At 42.0% G+C, this 15754-nt stretch overlaps 1 long non-coding RNA gene across 1 annotated transcript in view; it reads right to left on the bottom strand.

The window, feature by feature from the left end:
- LOC123583974 overlaps nucleotides 1–13918 on the bottom strand; it is a 28106-nt gene extending 14188 nt beyond the window's left edge. The window contains exon 1 of the long non-coding RNA XR_006705086.1: nucleotides 13593–13918. This is a non-coding gene — a long non-coding RNA (uncharacterized LOC123583974). The remainder of the gene's footprint in view (nucleotides 1–13592) is intronic.
- Nucleotides 13919–15754: the final 1836 nt, after the last annotated feature.

Here is a 15754-nt window from a genome sequence, read left to right as displayed (position 1 = left end):
TTATCTATTTTTGAGAGAGAGAGAGAGAGAGAGAGCATGAGCAGGGGAGGGGCACAGAGAGAGGGAGACACAGAATTAGAAGCAGGCTCCAGGCTCCGAGCTGTCAGCACAGAGCCCCATGCAGGGCTTGAACCCATGAAACGCGAGACCATGACCTGAGCTGAAGTCGGACGCCAACCGACTGAGCCACCCAGGCGCCCCCTGAAGGCTTTTAATGGTAAAGGAAAAGTACTAGGTGTTCTTTTTAGTGTGTTAACCAAGAGCACAATGCTTGTCTTCAGCCCACATACAAAAGCTAGTATAGTATCTGATCAAAAATACTGGTAGAGATTCCCCCTCCTACTTTGTAAGCTTCTTGGAGACACTGACCACATCATATTAATCTTTGTGATTCTGTCAGGTACCTTACGTGTTGCCTTGCATTTTGGCAGGTGGCCAGCCAATGTTTGTTGAATAAATCCATCTTTATTTTGTAAATTTTTCCATAAGTCAAGTTGTTCAGGTAACAGGAAAATTTTAGGTCCTGATAGCCTTTTATGCTCAGGACATTATTGTTGTTGCCATTCTTATCTCTGCTACTGATGCAATAACTTAAACCCACCTACCAAACCATGCTATTTTAGCAATTAAAGCCTTCTCTCTTTCCTTTAGTTTCCTAAACTGTAAAATGAGGAAGACATCTTCTAGTGATACTTGATAATCAACTGAATGGCTATGTTACCAATGGCAAGTAGTACAAACACAAAGCATTAATAATTCCATTATAGTTGTAAGACTCATATGAGTGGTCAGGATCTTTAATTCTATCATCATATTGCAAAAACAAGATGAGCTCAGCTTAAACAAGAGATTCTTCTGTCAGAAGGGTAATACCAGATAATCCCAGGTAAACACACCGGTGTCTGCATTTTTCAGTGAAAAAGAAAGTCTGTTGCTTTAGACGTGATGATCTTCCTCTTTACAAAATATTAACAATAGCCTATTTTAAAAATGCAAAATAGCTATTGCTGGTATGTAGCTTGCTGGTGATAAAAAGTACAGTTTTTAGACCGAAAACTAACATGTAGTAAGAATGTCAGAAGCAAAGACCAAGAAGTCAGAAAACTCAAAGTATGTTTTCGTATTGGATCCGGGAGCTGAGCCATGTCATTGCAGTAAATGAGGTGGTAGAAAAGAAGCTGAGAAAGGTCCGATGGGATCAGACTAGGGAGGAGCTTAAATCCTCTATTACACAAGCTATCATACTCCATGCTATGGTGAACAGGAAGCCTTGGTTTTGTTTGGAGCAGGGATCTGGTTGTTATGGATACCGTAACAGGAAAGCTAGTCTCATAATGATGTGAAACAGAGACCAGGAGGAAGGGGGTAATCCTTACTCTCACAGAATAGAAAATTAAATCAATACTTTCTATTTTTCCTTATTACTATGAAATATATCATAGATGAAAGAGTAGAATACAATATATAGTTTAAGGAATAATAAACACCAGAATTACTTTCTAAATACACGTTTGCTACTTACGTATATATTCCTATGTCATATTTTTTTTTAGTTTTTCTTGTCCTTGATGTTATATATTGGAATCATATTTTAAGTATTTTTCTGTGATAGCTTTTTCCCCCATTCAGTATTTTTGAGGTTCTCATCCATATTCATGCTTATAGCTGTGGTTCATCCTTTTCACCATTGCATAGTATTTCATTACTTGAACACACCAAGTTTTATCCTTTAATAATGTTTCCAGGTTTTTGGTAACATGAACAGTGCAACCAAGAAATTCTTGCACATGCCTGCTAGTGTATATTAAAAGATTCTCTGGGGTAAATACTTAGGAATGGAATGCCAGATCACTAGAAATGGTATTTTCTTTTTTTTCCTTTCTCTCCTTTTTTTTTTCAACTTACGAGGCAATACTAAATTGTTACCCAAAGTCAATATCAACTTTACAGTCCCATCAGGGGCAATATGAGAGCTTCTGTGGTTCCACTTCCTCATCAACATCAAAAATTGACTGATTTTTAACTTTTAGCCAATCTGGTAGGCGTGAAATGGTAGCTCACTGGTTTTAGCTTGTATTTCTCTGTTCTCTAATGAGGTTAAGAATCTTTCCATGTTTATAGAACTACCCTATGACCCAGCAATTGCACTACTAGGCATTTATCCAAGGGATATAGGTGTGCTGTTTCGAAGGGACACATGCACCCCCATGTTTACAGCAGCACTATCGACAATAGCCAAAGTATGGAAAGAGCCCAAATGTCCATCGATGGGTGAATGGATAAAGAAGATGTAGTATATGTATACAATGGAGTATTACTCAGCAATCAAAAAGAATGAAATCTTGCCATTTGCAACTACATAGATGGAACTGGAGGGTATTATGCTAAGTGAAATTAGTCAGAGAAAGACAAAAATCATATGGCTTCACTCATATGAGGACTTTAAGACACAGAACAGATGAAAACAAGGGAAGGGAAGGAAAAATAACATAAAAACAGGGAGGGGGACAAAACATAAGAAACTCTTAAATATGGAAAATAAACAGAGGGTTACAGGAGGGGATGTGAGGGGGGAATGGGCTAAATGGGTAAGGGGCATTAAGGAATCTACTCCTGAAATCACTGTTGCACTATATGCTAACTAACTTGGATGTAAATTTAAAAAAATTAAAAAAGAATCTTTCCATGTTTATTGGGGCGCCTGGGTGGTGTACTCATTTAAGCGTCCAACTTCAGCTCAGGTCTCGATCTCACAGTTTGTGGGTTTGAACCCCATGTCAGGCTCTGTGCTGACAGCTCAGAGTCTGGAGCCTGCTTCAGATTCTGTGTCTCCCTCTCTCTCTGCTCCTCTTCTGCTCATACTTTCTCTCTCAAAAACAAATAAATATTAAAAAAAAAATTTTTTTTAAAGAATATAGTTCATTGTGAGGTGCTTTTAAAAAATAAAAAGAATCCTTCCATGTTTATTGCCCATACATGCTCCCTCTACTGTGAAAAATCTAATCATATAATTTGCTCACTTTCCAGTTGTTTTGTATTTCTTTTTTCATCTACCAGGCCACCTCTGTCTTACATCAGGTTTCCATTTATCCATGGATCTATTTCTAGCAGCTGTTTTCTGGAAAATTCATTTTTCACATACTTGAATACTTAAGACTAGTCAACTAAAAAACTATTTTTTTAAAGTAATCTCTGTACCCAACATGGGCTCAAACTCACAACCCCAAGATCAAGAGTCATATATGCTCCACCAACTGAGCCAGCTAGGTGTTCCCTAAAAAGCTATTTTTAATGAAAGCCACAATTGATGAATATAGAACAGTTTCTTTTTTCTTCTTTCTTTTCTTTTAATTTACAAGAAAGTCTTGAAAATATTTAATAATCACTAAGGATTAGTGTGCCACCAGAGGGAGCCCAAAGGGGTCCCTGAATTATATAGCACTGTGTTCATGCATACACAGAATAAGGGAGTCTAGCTTACTGAGCATTTGCTGAATAATTTTCAGTATAACTTACATTAAAATCTTGGAGTTTTAAAGCATTTTGGGGGCACCTGGGTGGCTCAGGCATTAAGCATCTGACTTTGGATCTCAGAGTTTGTGAGTTCAAGTCCCCACAACAGGTGAGCTTGAACCCCCTATCAGGTAAACTCCAGCCTGCTTCCAGTGAGCACAAGCCCCACTTCAAGTGAGTCCCCTGCTTTCTCTCTCTCTCTCTGCCCCTCGTTCACTTGTGCCCTCTCTCTCTCTCAAAACAAACAAATAAATAAACTTATACAATATCCTTTAAAGAAAAAAAGAAAGAAAGCATTTTTGTAGCATGTCTCACCTTTCCCTCTAATATTTCACTATTTTTATTTCATTTTCCCATATCACTATGGCACAATAAGACACATCGTGAGATTAAATAACTTGTTTGGTATTGCATTTAGAATTTGTAATGTTCCTCCTGATTCTCTATTAAAGTTTCTGCAACCATTGCAGTCTTGACCCTTCCCTAGACTCTGTGACAAATTCAGAAAGTGAGAAGTTTAGTACATTAGCTCTAGTCACTTCCTACAAATGAAGCTTGTCCCATTCTAGCCTTGCTGGCCAGGAACTAGTTATGAGATTCCGCCACCTCCTAAACCATTGTAAACAACAAGACTGATGTTTTGTTTTTTATCAACTAGGTTCTCATCTGAAAAGAAGTTTCTGACTGTGTTCCTCCAAGAGACCAAAGTCCTGTCCTGAAACCCAGACCAGTGATACGCACCCCGTCAACTGCTCCTCAGGGCACTAGCAGCTAGGGATCCAGAGTGACTTTGTTAGCTGGAGTGTTTGTTTGCTTGTTTGTTTGTTCCACACTGCTTGCTGGGACAGAGGCTAATCATAGAACATAGACAGGCCACAAGCCAAGTCTCTTGGCTGCTTCTCTCTGTCCTGGTTGCTGGGAATCCAAAAAATAATTTTATATTTGATTACTATAGCTTTACTTTAGCAGCAATTGAGCAAAAATTTTCTTTGTATATTTTCATCTATTTATTGAGCCAGTGAACCTCTTGTCTATCCACTTTGGAATATGACTATATGAAAAACTGAATCTTTACCATCAAAAGCCGATAGTCCAGCATGAATGCAAGGCATCGAATAAGTTGTAACTGGTATAAAGGCCGAGGGCAGACACCCCTCCCCCTAATTGGGCCACTTTGGCATAAAGATTATTTTGAATTAAAAAGCAATCAAGGGGCCCCTGGGTGGCTTAGTCGGCTGAGCATCTGACGCTTGATTTTGGCTCAGGCCATGATCCCAGAGTTGTGGGATCGAACCCCATGTCAGGATCCATGCTGGGTGTGGAGATTTTCTCTCTCTCCCTTTGTTCTTCTTCCCTGCTTACTCTCTCTTATTCTTAAGAATAAATAAGTAAATAAATAATTATTTTTTTAAAAAAGAATAAAAATAAAAGCAATCAAAACCCAGCAGATTCAGAAAAGTTCCTTATCTCCCCAACTGCCTAAAACATTTTAGATAGAGGACCTGCTCTGGGAAGAGATCTATTACCATAGATGGCTACATTATACTATGAACTAGGTATGGTAGACAGGGAGAAATTTAGCAAATCTTGTTTGATCCCAGTCCTCTATGTCCCATTGTTTCTGGGGGACCCGCAAATATTTGTTTACCAAACATTTACTCTTTTTCATCTTCCTGTGAATTGCATTACTTCCCTTTGAAGTCCCAGACCCTTACCTTCTTCACCTTAGTTCAAAATGATATATACCTCGTTTTGCCTGTCTACAATTTTCACATCTGTGTGGAGTCCCCATACGTACAAAATTAAAATTTATTTTCTCCTGTTAATCTGTCTCATGTCAATTCTTAGTCCAGCTAGAAGGTCCTTGAAGGGAACAGGAGACAGGGAGAACACCTAAATACTCATCTTCATTCCTGGATTACCGAGAAGTCACATACACCAAACCACTGTCCTCAGTAAAAACCCCAGGCCCCAAGCAAAGACCAAGACTCTCTTTCCTTTCTTAGTCTCTCATGCTCCTATACTCTCTGTCTTCAATAAACTGCTCTCACTTCCTTTCAGCTGTGTTTGATTTCCATCCTGTTGGAAGCCAAGGCACCCTCTTGGCAGGTCCTGCAGGACCCACCTCTGGGTCCTCAGTCCCAGCCAGCCTGCATCACCAACTTTCAAAGAGAATGTGAAATGATGTATCATTGGAGTATTTGCTAGAATTTCTGAGCTGGGGTTTCACTGATACCACTAGTGACTTATCAACTCTTAAGTGTCATAGAAGCTGATTTAATATAAAAGGAGAGAACATGGAGGCGATAACTAGTGCAAATCCTTATCCAGTCTAAAATGAAAAGAAGAAAGAAAAGAGGATTACTGGCAGGGGCCAGGCAAGCTGCATGCATGACTGAACCAGGTAAAGCTGGGACACGGAGAACTGGAAAAGACATGCTCCAACAAATGTCTGCCAGACAGGAATGAGGGCCTAATGTGGCCAGAGTGTCCCAATGTATAAGAGAAGCTAGAATTTAGAGTTTTATATTAAAAAAATTTTAATGTTCGGGGCGCCTGGGTGGCGCAGTCGGTTAAGCGTCCGACTTCAGCCAGGTCACGATCTCGCGGTCCCTGAGTTCAAGCCCTGCGTCGGGCTCTGGGCTGATGGCTCAGAGCCTGGAGCCTGTTTCCGAGTCTGTGTCTCCCTCTCTCTCTGCCCCTCCCCCGTTCATGCTCTGTCTCTCTCTGTCCCAAAAATAAATAAACGTTGAAAAAAAAATTTTTTTTAATTTTAATGTTCATTCGTCTTTGAGAGAGAGAGAGAGATGTGAGTAGGGGAGGGGCAGAGAGAGAGGGAGACACAAAACCTGAAGCAGGTTCCAGGCTGTGAGCTGTCAGCAGAGATCCAGGCAGGGCTCAAACCCATGAACTGCAAGATCATGACCTGAGCCGAAGTTGGACGCTTAACCGACTGAGCCACCCAGGTGCTCCTGAAATTCTCAATTTTTAACGTCAAATAACTGAAATTTTTTTCGATTGTGCAAGCTGAATAAAATACCTCTGCCTTTTTATGATCTTTAATTTAGACTGCCTTTTATGATGACTTTCTAAGCATGGATTCATCAACTGAAGCCAACTAGATCTTGTTGTTTCTCCCATATAAATCATCTCTCCCTCATCCTACTGATGGGGTTTTGGAGTGGTGGTGGGGGTTCAGAGCAGACGGCCAAGAATTCTTGAACATGTCTTTGGTGCACAAAAGCTGATTTTATTAAAGCGTGGGGATAGGACCCAGGGGCAGAAATAGCTGCACTAGGGTTGTAAAGAGTGGTTAAATACTATGAAGTTGGGGGAGATAAAGTCAAGAGGAAGTTTCTTAAAGGGATTTCCACATGCTAAAGAAGACTCACAGATTACTGGAGTCCTCACTATTGTCAAACTAAAGTTGTTTTTCCCTCTAGCAAAGAATTATCATTAAGACAGTAGGGAGTTCCTGGAGATTAGGCTATTGATAAGGTGGCCTTTTTCTTGTAATTTACTAAGACATTTGCAAACTGATGGAGACTCAGGTCAAGCTTGACTGTGACCTCTATCAGTTAACCATTGGTTTTCCTTCCTTTCCTTTGTCCTTGGGCAGCCAGGAGTAATTGAGGAATATCACACTTATCCCACCTGGGCGGTGGGGGTGGAGCGTGTGTATGGAGGAGAGCTGGGGGGGAGGTGTTGTCGCTCATGCCTTGCCCTCAGTTTGCCTTATGCTCCTTCATCACTACCACCAACCTTCAATCCCATCCCCATTCACTTGCTTCTAGTATCAAAAAAAGGTCTAGATGAGACAGAAGTAAGTTAAGAGGCATTTCAGTCTCTCTCTCCCCAGAGAAGTTTTCTTTACAGAGGGAAGTAGAATAGGTGAAATGCAAAGGTTTGGGGTTTCTTTGTTTTATTTTGTTTTTTTAATTTTTCTTTTCTTCCCCTGAAGTAGTCTACGGACTAAAACATTATCCCAGAATTTCTTCCCTTTCTAGAAAATGGTCTACCTAGAAAAAAATAATGCATATTTTTTTTTTACCACTGCTAAATCCATGCTTCTGTGATATTGACATATTGTACAACTCCCTGCCAGTTGATAAGTGAATATAGAATGATACTTAAACACACAGCAACAAAGATACTGCTCCCTAGTTTATACCAGCTGTCCTAAGAGTAGTTTCAATATCACAGGGACTGTGCTCTACCTTCAGGCAACTAGGTATTCAAAATGTAAGATTATAAATTCTCCTGGAAAACAATTCCACTCTTCAGATATTTTTGTTCACACATGAGTTAGGTAATATTGATGAAGGAGCATAAGGCAAGCTGAGGGCAAGGCACCAAGCTCACAACACCACCACCCCCTCCCCCCGCCCCCCCCAAAATGGGATATGTGTGATACTCCTTAGGCACTCCAGACTGCCCAAGAACAAAGGAAAGAACAGAAAACAAATGGTGGAACTGATAGAGATCACAGGACCTGAGTCTCCATCAGTTTACAAATATCTTAGGGAATTACAAGAAAAAGGCAGGCAATCTTATCAATAGGCTAATCTCCAGGAACTCCCTACTGTCTTAATGATAAGGCCTCCAGTAATCTGTGAGTCTTTTTTAGCATATGGAAATCCTTTAAGAAATTTCCTCTTGACTTTATCTCCCCCAACTCCACAGTATATAACCAGTCACTCTTCACACCCCCAGTGCAGCTCTTTCTGCCCCTGGGTCCTATCCCCGTGTTTCAGTTGCTTTAATCAGCTCTGGACCCCCATGACTCCAAAACCCCATCAATACTAACAGCAGATATAACTATAAGACAGTTATCTATTTACTAAAGATGCAAAATAAATTTGATATTTTATAGCAATCCTGAATAAATCCAGATATAGTTAGAATACATTGTTTTTCAAATCTTGTTTTCTCATTAGTCTTTTTTTTTTAGATTTTATTTTGAAGTAATAACTACTTCTTTTTTTTCAAAAAAAAATTTTTTTTTAATGTTTTTATTTATTTTTGAGACACAGAGAGACAGAACATGAGCAGGGGAGCGGCAGAGAGAGAGGGAGACACAGAATCTGAAGCAGGCTCCAGGCTCTGAGCTGTCAGCACAGAGCCCGACGCGGGGCTTGAACTCACGGAGTGTGAGATCATGACCTGAGCTGAAGTCGGACGCTTAACCGACTGAGCCACCCAGGCACCCCAGTAATAACTACTTCTAAAGCAGGACTCAACTCATCACCCTCAGATTAAGGGTCACATGCTCCACTGACTGAACCAGACAGGTGCCCCCCCCCCCACCTTTTTAAAGATGTTAGTATCTTCTCACTAGTCTTAAATCGACTCAACTATTATTGCTAGAATTTCATATCTCTTCTTGGTTTTTAAAAGCCTATTGATGAAGTTTGGGGGCGATGGTAGGGTAGTCTGAACTGACAGCCAAGAAAGAATTCTTGAAGACGTCTTTGGTGCAAAAAGGTGATTTTATTAAAGCACCGGGATAGGACCCATGGGCCAAAGAGCTGCACTGGGGTCATGACTATATACCCGTCAGGTTGGCAGGGAGTCAGGGATGGAATAAGTCTCTAAGGTGTTTTGGAAGCAAGGTTTCCAGGACCTTGAGGTAGGGGAAATACCAATTATTACTGTTTCCTGAAGCTTCAGTCATGAGACCCTTCAGATGTATATCAGGAGGACTTAAGCTTGGAGTATGATTGCCAGCATATTTCTTGGGGCAGTTGAGATAAAGGAAGTAGACTTACAGGATCCTGGAGGTTGGGATAAGGTGAAGCTAAGATTCTCTTTTGCCCCAGCAAAGTATCATCATCTAGGCAGCTGAGCTCCTAGAAGGAGGTCACTTTGCCCAGTTTCAAGGACTTGTCAATGGGCCATAGCCAGTAAGGGAATTTAACTTTTCATTTGCCTTAGTTTCCCACATCACCCTGGCAAGCACTTAAACCCCTTTCCTTTGTTTGTGTCTGAGGACTATCACACGTATCCCACCTGGGTGTGGCGGGGGTTGCTGTTAGCCTGTATTTTGCCCTCAGCTTGCCTCATGCTCCCTCATAACTATCACATCTGACTGTGAATATGAGAACTTTTAGCAAGGAGATATAATATGTGTTCCTCTCTCTTCTCTAGTTGCTTGCTCTCAGATCTAGTCCTTGCCCTTTCCCTTCTCTGCTCTTTATCACAAGAGATCACTTTTCCCAAACCTGCTCACCCTGTATCTCCCCCCATAAGTTTGGCCGCTGAGGAGCACTGGTGAGTGTTCGGAGGAGGGAGGGGACAGGCAGAGATTTCTTCCCTCCCATCTCTGGCAGGGGATGTCTCCATGGTGGCTCAAGCTCCCATGGAGCAGCCCCTCCCTCCAGAGCCCTGGCTCCAGCCCCCACGGGCAGCCCCAGCTTCGGGCTCTGATGGCACCGTTTCTTCCCAAAGTCCCCTCTGCACTAGAGGAGGGAGCGGCCTCTTGCTGTGCTAACTCTGAGTTGCTTCACTGTCCGCAGGGCTTCTCAGCCTCAGCTGTTCAATCACCTGTGTAACCAATTCCTTGCATTAAATCCTCTCTTTCAAACAGCGGTTTCTATTTTTCTGCCTAGACCCTCACTGATACAAACACAGTAGAACTCTTTGTAAATACTCCTCTAAGGCTTCAGGTATATGTCATTAATCCAATGTGTACACTAGCATGTCAGTTTTAACTATGAGCAGACATGCCCAGATTTAGTCGTATTTTCTACCTACAGCAGCTATCCCTCCAATTGTTATCACCCTGGTCTGATGCCAGAGAGTCCCATTTTGCAAATTCATTTTGAGTTACCTATACTGCCTTCCTTCAAAAATATTTTGGGAAGACCAAAGCTTAGCATTTGGTCATAAACCTGTATTTCAGCCAAATTAAACTATGATTCAGGAGTTAAAAACAGGTTTTAAATAGCCTCTAAAGCTACGTGTATTGCTTCTTTACAGAAGGGTTCAAGGGGAAAAACTGTTTTGTAAGCTTCAAGAGCCTTTTTGTTTTACATAATTTTCCTCCAACATTTAATTTTAAACCTACAAAAAAGGGATATAATAGTATGATAAATCTACATATAATCTTTGCCTGCATTCACCACTTGATAGCATTTGAGCAATTTGCTTTTTTCTCTCTCTGAACCATTCGAAAGTAAGTCGGAGGCACTGTGACATTTCACTGCTAAAGAGTTCAGCATGTATTCTCCAAAACCACAATACCATATTCATGCCCAAGAACTTGAACAATGTAGTCCATTCTAACTTCCTGAATGTACCAAAAATGTGGTTGATAGCTCCCCACCCCCCCCACCCCCCAATAAATCTTTAAAAAGGAAGGATTACGCTAACGCAGCTAATTGGCTGACACAAAAGAATGATGCACAAATGTGTGTGTCAGTCAGGTCACTTATGTCATGTACATATTTGTATATCCAGTGAGCAGAGAAAAGTTAAATCAGCTAATTTTGCTTCTCCTAAATAATTTTGATGAAAACTCTAAACATGAAGGTATCACTGCTGATTCATTTAACTTCGATCTGGAGATAATCTACTCTATATGTTTACACTATGAATCTGGACAAACAAAACCGATGTGTTTTTCTTTTAGTTTTACCTCCCTGACCCTTTCTTTGTAGGCTTTGACCTAACATTGATTGGTCTATTAACTATACATTTAACAGTGATACACCTTACTCAGTATTTTCTTGCATCAGTGCAAGAAGGTTCCTTGCACTTCAGAGACAAGATATTTTTCCCTCTGTAGATGGGTCAATATTAATTTCCCATCCTGTAACTGGCATTCTTGTGAAAATATGGAGACTATTTAGATTGGAAATGTCTTTTGAGCTCCTGCTTAAATTCCTTGAACTATTTGCTTATTCTGGATGAAGAGTGTCCTAGACGGCGAAAAGAAAGCAGCCAAAACCTCTTCTAATGTAAGCTAGTGGCGTTTGTTTTTACACAATGACAGCTCTCTAGATTGCACATTAACGTGAGTCTTAGATGTGGCCTATCCTTGCTCTGGCAACATCTAGTTTATAGGCTGTGCCTGATTATTTCATTGATATTTCCCGCTTTTCCCATAAAATTCTGTAGGGGCCAAGGACAGGCTGCCCCAAGGTGGGCCACTTGGGCATCAAGATTACTCTAAATTAAAAGCAATCAAAACCCAGCAGGTTCAGGAAAAGCTCTTTATCTCCCCTTCAACTGCCTAAATTTACATTGGACAGGAGAGCCTGTACCAGGAATAGAGCTAGGAACAGAGATTCTTCTTTACCTGAGAAACGTATTTGCACAACAGGGCAACCTTTGTTTACCACAATCTCTTCTCACCTTCCTGCTATTAGCCTTCCTCCCCTTTGGATCTCTAGACCCCTACTCCTCTCTTCACCTCAGGATGTCACAAATAAGCTTCCCGTTGTCTGACTCTCTTTGGAATTTCATGTGTGTGGACTCCCCACAGATACGAAGTAAATTTGATTTTCTCCTGTTAATCGGCCGGTCTCAGGTAAATTTAATTCTTGATGGTCCAGCTATCAAGAAATTTGGATAGAGGAAAGTTTCTTCCTCCTCAATAGTTGGGACTATTTGGCAAAATACTTGGACTCGTTGCACATGGCTTGTCCCTGACACAGCTGTAGCGATCCTTGGGAAATCTGGCAAACAGCCAGCAGAAGGTAAGATTTCTTACCATGTTGGTCTCCTGAGATCTCTATCTGTGGAGTCCTGTGGAGTGAGAGTAATCAGCGTTCTTTTTCTTTCTTAATTTAGATTAGCAGGAGAAAATACCTGTGGAACTAGTTCCTCAGGTTTAGAAACTCTTGGGAAATTTGGTGGAATACTGATCAATTTCCTCTCCCAGATAAGTCCTTTTGTTTTTCTTTGTCTATGTCTTTTATGTCATTTGTCATAGAAACTTTGCTGTGGGTTCATGGGCACATGAGGTAAAGGCTGCTGCCAAGGGACATCCTGGAAGCCCAAGCCACGGTAAGCACGGGTAGAGTACTTTCCCAGCTGTTAGAACACTGACCACCTAACTTGAAGACTCCCATGTTAGGATAAGTTAGTCGTCGAATGGATTAGATTGACACTTAGGTCACCTGCCAACCTCAAAATTTCCATGCAGCCTGGTGCACTGTAAAACAGCACACAATACCCAACCCCATAGTACACCCTTCCCAGGTATTAGTTTGGTTACAGGAGATCCAAGGTTTGCTTAGAGCTGCTAATGTGCATATAAGAAAAAGTGGATGAGATTTTCCCTTTCATTTTGTTCTATGCCCTAAGAGTTTGTCTTTGTGACCAGTGATAACCATGAGGGAGCTTGGGGTAAGCTGAAGACAAAATATAGGCTGGCACCCCCCCCCCCACCCCCCAGGAGGAATATTCTGACACTCCTGGCTACCCAAGAACAAAGGAAAAAGGTTTAAGTGCTTGCCATGGTAATATGAGAAACTAAGGCAAATGAAAAATTAAATTCTTTTACTGCCTGCAGCCCATTGACAAATCCTTGAAACTGGCAAAGTAACTTCCCTCAAGGAGCTCAGCTACCTGATGATGACACTTTGCTAGAAGCAAAAGAGAGCCTTGGCTTAACATAGTCCCAGCCTCCAGATCCTGTAAGTCTACCTCCTTTATCTCAACTGCCCCAAGATATATGCTGGCAATTATGCTCTAAGTTTATGGCCCCCGATAAACATCTGAAGGGTCTCATGACTGAGGTTTTATTAAATGGTAATAAATGGCGTTTCCCCAGGAACAGCTAGCCCCCCTCAAGCTCCTGGAAACCTTGCTTCCAGAGTTCCTTGGAGACTTACTCTATCCCTGACCCCTCCCAACCTGAGAGTATACGATGACTCCCCGTCTTGACCCCAGTGCAGCTCTTCCTGCCCACGGGTCCTGTCCCCAGGCTCTAATAAAATTATCCTTTTGCACCAAAGATGACTTCAAGAATTCTCTCTTGGCCATAGGCTCTGGACTCCACGAACCCCACCATCACCCCAAAACTTCATCAATAATATTCTTTTTGGTTTCCACCATCCAGAAGATGCACTTACCAGGGTGCACTTTGCAGGCCAGTTGAATAGGGTTCCGAGTCTCTGGACATGCCAGCTCTTAGGGGTGTTTGTCATGAGAGGTCACAGGCCATAAGTTCCTTTGTTCTCTCAGCCTTCATTGCTTGTCAGTGCTGGAAAGTCCCATTCGGGTAGTGGAAGCAGAGAGGTAGAGGTTCCCAGAAAAAGAAAGATGAGTCATAACTCTCATGACCTAAGACAAGCCATTTTAGGCACCCAGCTATCTTCCGTGATTCTTATATGCCCTACCAGCTCTTCCTAGAGGGTGTCAGAATTCTAAATAAATGCAAAAACCTCAGTTGTTAAGGATTTTAAAGGAACAAAAGGAATGCAAAAATGAATAATCTCTACCAGGCCAGGAGATAGCCTAACCATATCAGAGACAATAAATCAGTGGTAACCACCCCCCACCCCCCACCTCAAAGGTAAGCAAGACCCCCTGCAGTCCTTTCCTGAGACAGTTGACAAATTAACTGACAGTTGACAGTTACCTTTGCCTCCTTATAATGTTAAGGCCTCAGTCCCAGGAGGAGCAGAAGCTTCACTACCATGACCCAGTATGTACGTACAGGCATGTTTTCCAAGTACGCCTGTGCAAACTCATGCCCACTTTAAAGACAATGGCGAAGCTCCCCTTCATGAATATTCATCCTAAACCCTAAATAAAAAGAACCCACTCAAGGTGCGGGCAGCACCTGGGTGCTCAGTTAGGCATCCAACTCTTGATTTCAGCTCAGGTCATGATCTCATGGTTGGTGAGTTCAAGCCCCGAGTCAGGCTCTGTGCTGACTCTCTCTCTCCCTCTCTCTCTCTCTCTCTGCCCCTCCCCTGCTCATGCTCTCTCTCTCTCTCTCTCTCTCTCTCTCTCTCTCTCTCTCAAAAATAAATAAATAAGGGGCACCTGAGTGGCTCAGTCAGTTAAGCGTCCGACTTTGGCTCAGGTCATGATCTCACAGTTTGTGGGTTCGAGCTCCGCATCGGGCTCTGTGCCCACAGCTCAGAGCCTGGAGCCTGCTTCAGATTCTGTGTCTCCCTCTCTCTCTGCCCCCCTCCTGTTCGCACTCGGTCTCTCTCTCAAAAATAAATAAACATTAAATAAATAAACATTAACAACAAAAAAAGAACCATGCTGAATCCTGCACAGGGAGTCATTTGCTGTGACATTCTTATTTCCTTTGTGTGACTCCACCTGGTGTGCTCTCCTCCTGTGACTGACCACGGAGCAAATTCACCTTAGTTCAGGTGCAGCGACATCTGCCTAGTGTCATAGATTAGCAGGTCTGTGACTGGAGGTGTCTCGCGTTTTCGTGGGAGACCGGAGACACCGCGTTCACTAAACCATCCTTACTGCCTGTGCAACAAATGCTGTTGCTTTCTTAGACTAATTCTGGTTGTAAACTTTTGGATCGTGGGGTCTGCAGCCCCTGTGCCCTCTCTCTGGATGCCTCTTGCATCTTCGGTTAAGTCATTGAAAGGCTTATTGGTTTGAGTTGCTATTAGGAGATCACACTTGTCAATGGCCAGATGATGAATCCTTTAAATTGGACATATTTAAAATATATATACATCCTTTATAGATAGCTCTCAATCGTCTTCTTAGTATAATGGCCCGCCTTAGGGACTCCTTTGACAAGATAAAAGAACAGAAATTAGACTTAAGATAAAAATAAATATGGGGCGTCTGGGTGGCTCAGTCGGTTAAATGTCTGGTTTCAGCTCAGGTAATGATCTCACAGCTTGTGGGTTTGAGCCCCGCATCAGGCTCTGTGCTGACAGCTCAGAGCCTGGAGCCTGCTTTGGATTCTGCATCTCCTCCTCTCTCTGCCCTCCCATGCTCATGCTCTGTCTCTCTCTCTCTCAAAATTAAATAAACATTTAAAAAAACAAAATGTTCATATCCAACGTAAATTCCCCTTGTTAAAATCCAGTTCCATCTGCCTTTGCCAACTTCCCCTTTCCCTAAGGGATTTACAGAGAGCACTCTGGCCAGTCTCTAGGTTCAAAGTATACAGGTAGCTCATGTAAATGCTGAAAGCCAGAAAATGAATTTAGCAAAAGCACCCAAGACTGGCAGTAGGCTTGTTTGCTCCTACCTCCTAGGGCTCTGTAACCAGGCTGTGACAGCCTCAGACATTTAAAAAAAA

Source organism: Leopardus geoffroyi, chromosome B3 (assembly GCF_018350155.1).
Source record: "Leopardus geoffroyi isolate Oge1 chromosome B3, O.geoffroyi_Oge1_pat1.0, whole genome shotgun sequence".
In the NCBI taxonomy this organism is placed as follows: Eukaryota; Metazoa; Chordata; class Mammalia; order Carnivora; family Felidae; genus Leopardus; species Leopardus geoffroyi.
This window is presented reverse-complemented; position numbering and strand designations above follow the sequence as displayed.